General features: G+C 45.7%; 1 protein-coding gene across 13 annotated transcripts in view; it reads left to right on the forward strand.

Moving 5' to 3' along the window:
* The window catches only part of RGS6 (regulator of G protein signaling 6), a 629,079-nt gene that overhangs the window by 554,973 nt on the left and 60,458 nt on the right, over positions 1-13,648 (forward strand). The window lies entirely within an intron of this gene.

Raw genomic sequence — 13,648 nt, forward strand, 5'->3', positions numbered from 1 at the left:
TTCCTCGGATTGTCTTCCTAGATTAGTTACGTTCCATAGAGATAGACATTTAGTTACAGGTGTTACCTTATCCGGGAGAATCTCAAAGTGTTTTTACGAAATCGTAAGTCCTATAGTAAGTCCGTGGGGGGATCTGGAAACCATAACACAGCATCAGCACAGTGGGTGTAGTCAGCTGCCAGGGCTGTGAGTCAAGCCCACATCTAACTGTGAAGCCCACACTTATACTACCACCCTACACTGCTTCCATAGTGATTTCCAACTCTGCAGTTACTATTTAGGGAGCACCTCTGCATCCCAGGCCCTGTGCTATGTGATAAGATAGCATAAAGAAGGGCAAAAGCTCCTGTCCTCAAGGAAATTACGGGCTAGTCGGGGAGAAAGACAAGAAAACGGGGAATGTTACCAATGTGGGAAGTGCCCCAAAGGGGTGAGCTCCCGGGTCTAAGGAAGCCCACGGGAAGGACTCCTGTCCCTAGATGCCACAATCGGGCACAGGTTTTGGGGAGGCTGGCGAAAGAAACAGAAGCCACTCTAAATAGCAAGCTTTACCTTGAAGGCTGGAAGGTACTGTTTCTAAAGATAAGCATATGGTCAGTTTTCTACTTCCTGGCCCCTCACTGTGATTCCCTCTCATCCATCCTACACCTGGTGGTGGGGCTTAAGGTTTCACTCTTGTCTCCTCAGCCCTCTTCACTTCTCTCACCTGTGGGGTCCCCACATAGAGAATTTGCATAGTTTGCTTTCCTACAGACATTATTGTCTAATTTAGGAAACTCAGTGGTCCTGATGCAAATAATAGCATGGGAACACAACCAGTGTCCCTTGTCATCCAGATTTGCCTGGTCATTTGCTCAGGACTTCAGAATGGAAACACCTTCCCAAGCTCAACACTGTAACTGTCTTTCTCTTCCCCTGGCCATGAGCTCCATTAAATGCTGGTCCCAGGCAGATTTGGTTCAATGTTATTGCTTTATGAAAGTTCAAGTCCCTCACCTTCTTTGCAGCTTCAAAGCAAAATATTTAAGTCATGATAAATCTTTGTTTTTTTTTTTTTTTTGGTATGTGTCTCAAGCACATACTGATGTATCCTGGTAAGGATAGTGATGGAGAAGCCCCTTGGGTGATAGGGAAGTTCCTTGGGTGATAGAGAAGCTCCTTAGGTGATAGAAAAGCTCCATGGGTGATAGAGAAGCTCCTTAGGTGATAGAAAAGCTCCTTGGGTGATAGAAAAGCTCCTTGGATGATAGAGAAGAGCTCCTTGGATGATAGAGAAGCTCCTTGAGTGATGGAGAAATTCCATGGGTGATGGAGAAGTTCCATGGGTTATGGAGAAACTCCCTGGGTGATGGAGAAGCTCCTCAGGTTATAGGAAAGCTCCTTGAGTGATGGAGAAATTCCATGGGTGATGGAGAAGTTCCATGGGTTATGGAGAAACTCCCTGGGTGATGGAGAAGCTCCTCAGGTTATAGGAAAGCTCCTTGAGTGATGGAGAAATTCCATGGGTGATGGAGAAGTTCCATGGGTGATGGAGAAACTCCCTGGGTGATGGAGAAGCTCCTCAGGTTATAGGAAAGCTCTTTGGGTGATGGAGAAGTTCCTTAAGTGATGGAGAAGTTCCTTAGGTGATAGAGAATCTCTTCACATGAATGATCTGAAACACACAGCTCAACTCTCCATTATTCATGAAATATAAGACTAGGGATACTTGTCAGAACCATGATGCACCCCATCTACTATTATCACTCTGAGCATGACATCAGGAAGGATTTATTTTAATCTTTTATTATGGAAGCGTGTAAACATGTGGAAAAGTGGAAAGAGCAGGACAACAAACCATTATGGATTCTCATCCAGCCTGAGCAATCATCAATACAGGACTGATCTTTTTTGAATTTTTTTTTCCAACGTTTTTATTTATTTTTGGGACAGAGAGAGACAGAGTATGAACGGGGGAGGGGCAGAGAGAGAGGGAGACACAGAATCGGAAACAGGCTCCAGGCTCTGAGCCATCAGCCCAGAGCCCGACGCGGGGCTCGAACTGACGGACCGCGAGATCGTGACCTGGCTGAAGTCGGACGCTTAACCGACTGTGCCACCCAGGTGCCCCATGGACTGATCTTATTTTGTATCCACACCTACTTTTTCAGCTACCATTGGGTTATTTTTATCTTTTTTTTATTTTTAATTTTTTTTAATGTTTATTTATTTTTGAAAGAGAGAGAGAGAGCCAGGGAGGGGCAGAGAGAGAGGGAGACACAGGATCCGAAGCAGGCTCCAAGCTCTGAGCTGTCAGCACAGAGCCCGACACGGAGCTCAAACCCATGAACTGTGAGATCATGACCTGAGCTGAAGTCGGACGCTTAGCTGACTGAGCCACCCAGGCGCCCCACCATTGGGTGATTTTGAAAGTAAATCTGAGACATTACATCTGAGACCTTAAAAATTAGCAACACTCTCTTTATATCATTAAATGTCAAGCAAGTGTTCAAATTTGTAGCAGTTGCATAAATGCCATTTTTTAACCTTATTTTAAAATCCAAATCCAAATCAGGCCCACACACTGCCATAGATTGACATGTCTTCCAAGTGCCTTTTAATTTACAGGTTTCCTTTATATCCCTATTTCTCCCTCACCGCCCTCTTACATTTTATTTCATGAAGAAATTGTATTCTTTGTCCTGTAGAGATTCCCACAGTCTGGATTTTTTTTTTCAGCCCGGTGGTGCTATTTAACATGTTCTTCTACTCTATTTCCCATAAATTAGTAGTTTGATTTAGATATTTAGTTGGGTTTATATTTGATTCTTGTGGGCAAACCTACTTCATAAAGTATGTTGTCCTCTCTTGTCAGAAGACACATAGGTTCTAGTTTTCTCTCTTTTTGGATTTTAGCAGCTATTGATATTTTTTTGCTTAGACCCATGAGTTAATTAGGGGTTACAAAATGGTGATTTTCTAATCCTATCATTTTCTGGATTTATCAGCTGAAATACAAATAATCAAATACATCTACTATTAGATTATCTAATAATACAATTTATATAGGAAAGATAGGATAAGTGATTCTTTCTCTTTTTTCTTTAGTTTTCAAAATAATGTGTGGTTTCTATCATCTTCTAATGGTGACCAGTTAGGGTTTTTGTTTTGGTTTCAGTATCTTTGTAAACTCATAGGTTTAAACATATTTGATGTGTTTTAGTCCATTTTGCTTATTATTTTTATTGACGCTTGCATTGGGCCACCTCTAGCCAGTGGCTCCTTTTAACACAGTCCTCGTAGTCTTTGATGTCATCCAAACAGCAAGGAGGCTAAGATGTTTCAGGCCTTTCCCCAGGCCTGGAATCAGCCATTTCTCCAAGGACCCCTAGTTTCTCTTATTGGGAAATGGTTTTTAGAGACCATAATCTGGGCAATTGGAGGTGCTCGTTGTTCCTGTGTTGGTCATCATTTCTAGGCCTTTTCAGTGGACAGAGCTAGGAAATTAGCGGTTGTTGTTTGTGATAGAGACACATCATAAGTTCATACTGATTCTTTCTATCCAAATTGAAAATTACAGGGGATTTTATTTAACCTCTTCTTTTTATGTTTGTGCCTCCTTTCTCTATGCTGAGAATCCTGGCTCTCAAGGATGGTAGCATTCGTACTTCACATCATTACTCATTCACTGTATCCTCCATTACCACAGAGCAGTCTCAGAGCCCAGTGCCAAAACTACCAGCAATAACATGATCGCTGGTTCTTTAACTGCTGCGTAGTATTCCCTTGGGTGGAAGCACCATAGTCTAGCCAACCAGTCCTCTCTTTTGGACATTTATGTGGTTTCTAACTTAAGAAAGATTTGATGGGAAATATTAGGAAGTCAGCAGGTTGTGCCTTGACCAGTTTCTGAATACACAACCTTCGTTAGTACAGTGTTCTGCCATCTTTCAGGTACTTCCGCCAACATTATACCCCACTGTTGAGGCAGACTGGACACCAGGCTACTCAAAGCCTCTCTAAGTTCCTCATTAACTGTTAGGATTGGTCTCCTGGGAATTCAAATAAAACACTCTTCCTAAACAAACTTGTTTCAACCTGTTTGTTTCTTAAGTGCATTTCCACCATAGACATACAATGTGCTTCTAACTAGCAGCGTGACCTTGGGCAATACTTAAACTCCCTGAGTCTTCCTTTCCTCATCTGTAGAACAGAGGTATAGTGGTCCCTACGCATGGGGGTGGAAAGGGGACCAGGTAAAATGAAGCACATCAACAAGTAAAATGATCTGGCCCACGGTAAGATTGGATAAATACTTACAATTTTATTTTCCTAATGCTATTAATGTATTTGATACTGTTAGGTTTAACATGTTTGGTGAAAAACTTTCAAATAATTGCATGTAATGTTAGCCCCATTTTAGTGTATCTTCCTCCTCAATTTGTGTGTATTAGGTGATTATGCAAATAGGGTGACTCTGTAGCCTTTTACGCTAAACCAGGGGTTGGTTAAAACAAAAACCAAAAAACTAAACTTCTGTAAAGGGCCAGACAGGATAAATTTTAGGCTTTGTGGGTCATATGGTCTGTGTCACTACTACTCAACTCTGCGACACAAAAACAGCTATACTGTCACAACATTATAATGTAAACAGCATAAAGGAGTGGTTTGTCTATGTTCCAAACAAACCTTATTTATGGACACTGAAAGTTCAATTTCATATAGTTTTTCATGAAATATTATTCTTTTTATTTTTTTCGACCATTTAAAAATGTAAAGACCATTCTTGGCTCACAGCACATAAAGAAATAGCAGGCCAGATGTGAGCCACACGCTGGAGTCTGAGACCCCTGTGCTACACAGTATATCATGAAAATCATTGAAACACTTCAAGAAACCCAGAAAGGTAGAAAATAGAAGGGTGGGGAGGGTTAATCTTCTGTTTCTATGGGAGAGAGGTCAGATGGGATCTGTAGCACACCAAACCAACCTGCAAATATTTCCCAGTGGGGGCTGGAAGTCAGAGAGCAGACGGAGGAAAAGTCAGCCAGTCCCAAAATGCTCACACTGCGTACCCTTCCTGGTCAACACTGCTGCCTTCACCAGCTACACAGGGGTGATGCAGTAGTTTCTAGGTAAGGAAAAGAGGTTCAAATCCTTAGCAGCCCATGACCGCCCAGGACTTCCACTCATATCTCCCAACTTGTTGGCCAAGTGTCTGCCCCTCAGATCCACGGCCCCTGGATTGTTAGTGCTCAGGGCTCGGGTATCATGCTGAGAGCTCAGGAAACTCTGGTCTCTAAAGAAGGGCCCAGCCGGGAAGCAGGCTCTGATCCTGCTTCTGCCACATGCTTTGTCTAAGATTGTAAATGTCTAGATATTTAAGTCTTTTAAGCTTGCTTTCCTCATTTTGTCCAACTGCAAAGTGGGAATGATGACACCCACGCCCTTTGAAATCCTCCCTAGTTGGGATCAGGATCTCTGAGTGGCTTCCTCAGCTGGTCACAAGCGTTCTCATAAGTCCCCTACAGGGGTCAGAACGCCAATGAAATGTGAGCATGTGCCCTACTATCAGGGGTCAGTAGTCAGAATAACGTCTCAGCCAGATTCATGGACTCCTTTGAAATGGGGACTGGGGGTGGGCACAGGCTCTCCCTGAGGATTTTGTTTTTTATCTGACCACATGCATTGTTATAGCAAAGTTAATTGCCTGTGTTTGCTTCCTGTGGAAATATTTCACAAGACACCCCGTCAGCATGGGTCCCGCATTTGCAACTTGTGTTTTGCTGATCCATTTGGCTTTTTTGAAAATTTGGGCCAAGACCAAATCTTCCATAAAGGTCTGTGGGCTGTGACCATAGCCCTCAGCTGTTTGCTGTGTTGTTCCAATTTCATAGATTTAGCTTTGTGAGGGGAGAAAAAAAAGAAAATGGGCCATGATTTTTTTTTTTTAAGGACTCAGTTCTTTACACTAAGGATTGACTTCTCTGTCCTCAACCATGGGCATCAGAGGACCTGCACTGTCACTCGCTTGCTATGTGGTCTCAGGCAAGGATCTTGACCTGGCGTGCCTTAGTTTTCTTACCTATAAAATGGGGATGATGTCTTCTGCATAGCCGTCTAAGGATTTGGGGGAAACCAGATGAGCTAATGGCCCTGAAAAATTTTTAAGTAAAAAGTGCTATGTATTTATGTGCATGAACTCACAAAAGTTAATGGCTCTAGTATTCCCAAGGTCTTATCATTCCAAGCTTTCTTGGATCAAGAAAACTTCTCCCAAGATGTCCACTTTTCTAAGGAATTCTTAGGAGAAAAATGCAGAAAAAGTACGTGGGAGCCAAATGCTGGGGGCTCACGTGTCATCAGGAAGAATTCAAAAATTCTCACCCCCGAAGGTAGTAGGAAAGCTTTGAAGGCTTTGAGAGAAAAAGGGCATCAGAGGATGGTGGGCAGGGAGAGCTGGAGCAAGAGAGGTCTGAATCTTGGGGCATGTAGTCTAAAGCTTTGCTGGTGGTTTTGGGAGGAGAAAATGAAACCGCAAGAAGTATTGAGAACCTAAGACTTCCTCTTTGGGAGTTCACCTCTTTCCAGAGCCTCCCCACAGGCTGCAGGAGGGAGTTGGACATCAATTGGCTGGCACAGTGGCTGCCTGGCTTCAATTTAAAAAGTCTCAGATATTCCCAGGACTGTGTCACTGGGTCTCTTCAATCATGTGTCCGCCTCCCCATCCATCCGTTTCTTGAACATTCTCCCATTGCAGTTGGGAGGCCTTGACCTGTGAGCTATGAAGTTCTATAGCGAGGGAAACTGCAAAGGAAGCAGGAGGCCCCGATGACTCTTTGCCATTAGGCAGAGCTTGTCTATAAGCACACCATTCTTTACAAGCAAAACAAAACAGACCTAAGAAAACACTTCATTGGGATTGGGTTGGATTGGATTGGATCGGATTGGATTGGTTTGGGTTGGATTGGGTTGGGTTGGGTTGGATTGGATTGGATTGGATTGGATCGGATTGGATTGGTTTGGGTTGGATTGGGTTGGGTTGGGTTGGGTTGGGTTGGATTGGATTGGGTTGGGTTGGGTTGGATTGGATTGGATTGGATTGGAAATCTGTCCATCAAATGGACTGACGGTTATTGAGCTGGGCAGACCCAACCATCCTTTGGCTCCAGTACCTTCAGGTTTCTGTGTCGGCTTCAGAGCTGTCCAAGCCCTGCTGCTTTCCTGACCTACAGCAGCTGCTGAAGTGCCCCACTGAGGCCCCTCTGGGTCTTCCAGCACCTCTGGATTTGCAAGTTCTTTGACGGGAGTGGGAATTTGGTCTTCTTACCTTTCATAAGTCCCCATGGCACGAAAGTGAGACTCTGCATGCAGTTCAGTTTTTTAAAAATTTCCTTGACAACTCAGTCCAAAATTAGAATACTCTCAGCTGCACCTGTGAAGACAAAGGGAGGACAATTTGTCCCGTGGCTTTCCACTTTGAAAAATCTTGCCAAACAACCTCGGGGGACACATATAGTAGGTGATCAATAAATACCGGTTAAATTAAATTTCTACAATATGCCAATTCAGCAAAACTTGGAATATCCAATAAGAGTCAGGTGTTCTAGGCTCTGGGAATGTACAGATCCATAGGAGGGCCCCTTCCCCTAAGTAAGCCTCAGTCTAACTTACTGAAACTCTACCTGGCCATCATCCATGCATGGAATGATCAAAGAGCAACCTCAAGACCAAAATGAGGACCAGTAATGAAAGAGATGAGAAATATACCAGCAAGTCTATACCTCCCTTAAGCAGACAAGAAGCCTCTAGTCAAAAGTTTCTATTATTATCTCAACGAAGATGTTTAAAAGGAACTTGATTAAGGAATGCAAGGCTTCTAACATTTCCTTTTTTTAAAAGCCAGAGCCCAACTCTTAAAAACTGAGAACAAACTGAGGGTTGATGGGGGGTGGGAGGGAGGGGAGGGGAGGTGATGGGCATTGAAGAGGTCATCTTTTGGGATGAGCACTGGGTGTTGTATGGAAACCAATTTGACAATAAATTTCATATATTAAAAAAAAAAAGCCAGAGCCCAGTGGAATACACATTTACGTTTGTCCCAGATTACTCAGAAATAGGAGCCTTTGTAGCCTGGTGAAGGCTGTTCATCTTTGCCCTAGTGGTGGAGGTGGGTGGCTTTGTGTGCCTGTATCACAAGACTGCGCCAAGTTTCCTGATATTAATCCTCAATTGGAGGGCATTTCCTGGTAGACTTCCCATGCCAGACCTATTTTAATAAAGAATGCCACAGCACTGCTGGCTCCAGGAGTTACTCATTTTATTCTGTGGGTGGTTTTATTTTAGGAAGATGAACAGCAGAGGGAGGGATACATCTTCCAAAAGAACAAATCCGTTGTTTGTGATCTGGTCCTGCTTATTACCACACAGACTAGTAGTTCCTGGAGAGAAGACACCAGAGAACTAAATGCCAAAATTTCGTTGTCAATGCTTCATAGATTTCTTGCACCAAACCCCGTGACTTTGAAGAGGAAAAGGAAAACACTTGTCTAAGTTGATACCCGTGGTATTTGGGTACGTGAAAGGCAATACACAAAGATGGCTTCAAAGCTACTCTTATGTAAAGAATAGGAATTGAACCGCATCAAATTACTGCACCTTTTGGTCAAATCGACCATGCTGATACAGATGATTTGTAGGGTAAAGACCAATGAGAATGTACTCTTACATTCTCTTATGATTTGACTGCTGCATTGCATAGAAACAAGCATCCTCTTGTTCTGCTTAGAAGGACAAAGAAACCCAAATGAGGGCTTCTCATTTAAGATCCATATGACCCTAGGATGGTCATCCAAAGCTGCCTCCGTGAGGACAAGCTACCACCTTTCACGCAAGTGGGTATCATTGCCATGTCATTCTTTCTGTTGTCTCTCCTATAACTGTTTAGCAGATACTGATTTAGGACCCACATCAAGACTTTACCACTGTGCAACCCTATCTTCTGTCCTCCTGCAGGACCAGTGTTTAAACGAGTGCTAATTTTCCCTAGGCCTCCTCTAAACATGCCTAGGATCTGAAGGCTTTTGGTTTAGGATACTCAAGAGTCTCTCGAAAGGGATCTGCTCAATGACTTGCTTTGCTACACATTTGCTGCTTATGGCTGCCCAAGGGCTCAGTCAGCCCCCAGAGCTTTGTCAGAACAGGCCCTTCCTTCTGGTGTAGATGGCAAGTGGTACACAGCCTGTGAGGTAAGAAACCCGAGCCAGTTGATCTGGGTGACCCAGCTGTTACCATCACTGATGATGGAGGTAGTAAATGGTTCCCAAAGGGTGGTTCACCTACTACTAGGATGGCTCAGCTCAGGCCTCGAGAGGAGACCCCTAACGTTTCTGCTGGCCACACACTGAGGGCTTCTTTTGTCCCAGCCACGCAGCACTGACGCCCTGGAAACCCCAGCTGAAGGATGATGAAAAGCAACATGGTGCCAGGGAAGAGCATGAGCTTGGGGGGGGTCACACAGTTCTGGGTTCAAATCCTAGCTCTGTACTTGGGCCAGTCACTTAACCTTTTAGAGTTTCGGTCTCCTTATCTATAACGTAGGGCTATTTCAGTCTCAGCACTGATTCAAAGCAAACAATAGCAACTAAATAAAATGATGTAACTGGGCTCTGCCTCACCTTTCCTCCCACCCCAGGGATCTTGCAGTCTTTGGTCTCACCCCCGTGTCATCCCTAGCAAGGGCAGTCACAACACGAAGGCCAATTATTATTATTACTTTACATGTGCACAGTTTTTGTGGTGCTCTCCCTGCTATTTGGGCATTTAATCATGTGATCGGCAGGGCCGGAGAGCAGAGTCAGGACCTGAATCTTAGTCTCTGGCTTCCACCACTGAACAACAACATCACATTCTGCCTCGCGGGTTCATTTCCTCTAACAGATTGCAACGGACCCAGCAGTTCCCAAAGTCTAGATGTTGTTCCGGGAAGCCTGGGTGTGAAGGGCAGAGATGAGGCACATGTATCTGCAAAAAGAAAAATAGGGCACTTGAAAATCACAAGAAGGGCTCTTGGCATCTGTGCAATGCTCCAGCTGAGTGGTTTCCCACTCCAGGAGGATGTTCGAAGGCTGGGAAATGAGGCCGTAGCTGGTTTAGGACCCCATAGCAACGAGGATATGAGGGTGCTCTCAAGTAATTCAGCTGCTCCAGCAGGCCTGGAACCCAAGGCTCCCGGCATTTGTCCGATTACCTTCCCCAGTGCTCGTGAGGGTCACTGTGCTTTGCCTAAAATTAAAGGAGATTTCCAAATGAGGACGATCACAGCAAAACATTCTTTGAAGCCGGTGTGGTTTTGAGACAGCTTGCACCGCTCGCTCCTCCCAGCTCCCACATGTCTTGCACCCTACTGATCCCAGTTGTCTTGCTTCTGCCTTAGCATCCCAGATGAGCAGAGCTCTCCGTCCTGGGGCTGGGCCCAGAAAGGGAAATGAGGGTGGAGTGTCCCATCAAGGTGACATCCCGGTACAATAACCGTCAACCGCTCTGGGGGTGTGATGCCCAAACCCCACAGAGAACTGTGGGTAAGATGTCCAGTATGATTTAGGGCCCTAGAGCATCAGTGGCTCAGCCTATGGAGAACCACCCTCACCCTCCCTGGAGTCGGTGATACCCTTCCCTTGTGCGGGAAGGCAGATGTGGACCCTGGTTGTTCTGCTTGTTCATGGTCCACTCAGCTATCTCTTTTTGAGGAAAGGAAGGGGAAGGAAGAAGGAGGAGGAGGGGGAGGAGGAGGAAAACTAAGGAAGAGAGGAAAGAAATGACGAAGGAGGGAAGGGAAGAAAGGAGAGAGAAAAGATGGGAAGGAGGGAGGATGGGAAGGGAAGATAAGACAAGAAAAGGCAAAGAAGAAATGGGAAGATCAAACTTATTTTTCTCTAGCCTCTGAGGAATTCTGTCAGTGGGGGCTCCCTGGTTCTTCCAGTAGCTCCCTTGCTCTTTGCAGATTCTAGATATACGTTTCCCTTAAGACTGGTTGTCTGCAAAGCAGGGGAAACAAACCAGAACCTCCCATAAATCAGGAGAGGTCACTGCCAAGAGCTTTGTACACTTGCTGTCCCTGGCAGTGATAAACTCATTGCATTTGGGAACTGGCCAAAGACCCTGAGTCCTATCTTAATTCTCGTTCCCAGAAAAACCTCAGCTCTCCGTTCACCCACCCCCTGTTTACTGTCTTTGTGCTTCTTCAACAAAGCTGGCAAGGAGGAAGGAACAGAGCTCCATAAACTGGGCACATCAAAGGCACCATTTCTTGGCTTGGGGGAGCAGAGGAGTGTGGGGGAGAGTCATGGATCTCTGGACTGCGGGAAATAGAGGCCCAGGCCTGAAGCCTCCAGAGGTCTTGCCGGGGACACGGGAGATCTGCACACATCATCAGATGGTCTCTCTCAGACCTGTGCCTTGCATCTGCTGTTGTTACTTTGGTGGTTGTTCCCTCACAGGGTAATTTGAGACTGTCCTACTGATGGCCAAGGGCTAGCGATGGCGTTGACAGATTAAGACCGCCTTATTGAACCCACCCCCAACAGGTCATGTCCTCACTCTCTACCTCTCCCCATACCATCCCCACCTTGGCTCTGGCTCTGCAGTTGGCATGTGACATGGAGAAGATGAGAGCAGTGTCCACACTGCTCCTCTGACCCACATGGAGCCCCTGGAGAGTAGACCATCCCGGTTGGCCACTCCATCCTGCTTGCCCCTTCTTGCTCTGGTTGACCATGTATGCAGCGGAAAGACCAGACTCACCAACCCTCCATCCCCACGGAACTGGGAGATACTTTTCTCTCTGTCCACTCACATCTTCCTACCTTGATGAGGATCTGTGGTTGTTTAGATGATGCTTCCCTCTCTCTGGCAGGGTAGACCACCCATCCCATATACAACATTCACAGCACCCTGTGCGTATGCTTCTTCTTTGTAGCTTATAGCTCAAATACACCCCCAGATCTACAAAGGTGACTTATGGGAGTGGGCCCCACCGCAAGAAGCCAAGCAAAATTCACTAGCGGTTGGACCTGAGACTGCTTTGGGGGGAGGAGTCTATCCCCTTCGCGCATCAATCTTACCTAATAGAATTGAAGCTTCACGACAGCAGGGGCCTCATCTGTCTTATGCAGGCTGTAACCTCAGTGCCTGACAGAGTGCCTACACCTAGTAGGTTCTCGTTAAACACTTGCTGAATATTTCTGTGACTAAATGTTGGGGAATCCGCTTTATCCTGCTCTTTTTTTAATTGACAGGTTCCTTCTTTTAACGGACCAGGCTTTTCCATCCCACAGTGAGGTTGGCGGAATTAGCTGGATCGGGGGAGAACTGTGTTGCCAAAGCCAGAAGGGCCAGGCTAGGAGAGATTTCCTTACCTCTCTTGGGGCAGTGGAGGGGGGTGGAGGGTGGGGACTGTTTTGTGAGATATACCTGGGATTTATATTCCTCTGAGAAGTCAGAATAAGAAGCAGGGACCTGTTACCTTGGAGAGGGGTTTGGAGAGGGCCCAGGCATGAGTGATAGGTCTCTCCTGATGACTCAGGAGCCACCTGGCTCTGTCAGCCAGACAGAAGTGATGCCTGAGACAAGAAGGAGACAGTGAGTCATTTTTACTCTGGATTCACATCTGTACCTAAGATTTAAACGTTAGAACAACTTAAAGAGACTACGTATGAAAACAAAGACCAAAGCAGTGCTTTGGCCTTAGCTCTGAGGCCATTAGAGATGACCCAAGATGTTCACACATGGGATTCCTTTGAACTGAGTGTGAGCCCCACTCCCCTTCCATGCAGAGGGCACAAACTGATGTGACCATAAACCACAATACATATGGAGCCTGCAAACTTGCTGGGTGTTAAACTCAGGCAAGCACTTCAGTGACCCTGGAAACAATGTAGATTCCACTAACACGGAACCCATATAATAAGAGATAAACACATATTATTCCCACCCTCAAGGAATTTAAACTAGAGCGGGCCGGATTTTTGTCTGAAATTTGCAGGCAGTGAAGCATGTTCTCACTAAGTGTATTAAACGCAACACGTCTGGGTTATCAACGTCGGTTCAAATCCAAGCCAATGTTGAGTTTTGCTTGGCTCCTTGCAGTGGGCCGTCCCATCAGCTGGGTTGCACCCTGCTGTTGTAAACGTGGGGGCATTCCAGGAGGAATGAAGCAGGTGCCTGAACTGAAGATGAGATGGAAAAGGAAAAGGATGTGGCCAAGGAATTTGTTGCTTTCTACTTTCACTTTCTTTTGAAGTGGGAAGGGAGAGGCTCCCAGCAAACCCTTGCCGTTGTCAAAGGTTCCTCTGGGGTGCAATAGAAGCCTAGCCAGGTATCTCTACAATGTGCTCCCCCCACCCCAGCGAAGGGGAGACCTCTCTTCCTCTACCCTCCCCTGGAGGGCAAGTACCCAAGGAAGAGGTCCTTAATGACCAATCCAGCCTCTCAGCTGAGCACTGTCTCCTCACTGACCAGCTTTTCATTCCCTCAAGTGCTGGGGTCCTTGTCCAGCTTCACGGGATGAACAGTGAGTGAACATAAGGGAAGATGCATCCTCTGCCAAGCCAGCCTCTGCCGGCAATCCCACCATCCCTAGTTAAAGCCCACTGTCCCTCTTAATAGGTCC

The sequence above is a fragment of the Prionailurus viverrinus genome, chromosome B3, assembly GCF_022837055.1.
Source record: "Prionailurus viverrinus isolate Anna chromosome B3, UM_Priviv_1.0, whole genome shotgun sequence".
NCBI lineage: Eukaryota > Metazoa > Chordata > Mammalia > Carnivora > Felidae > Prionailurus > Prionailurus viverrinus.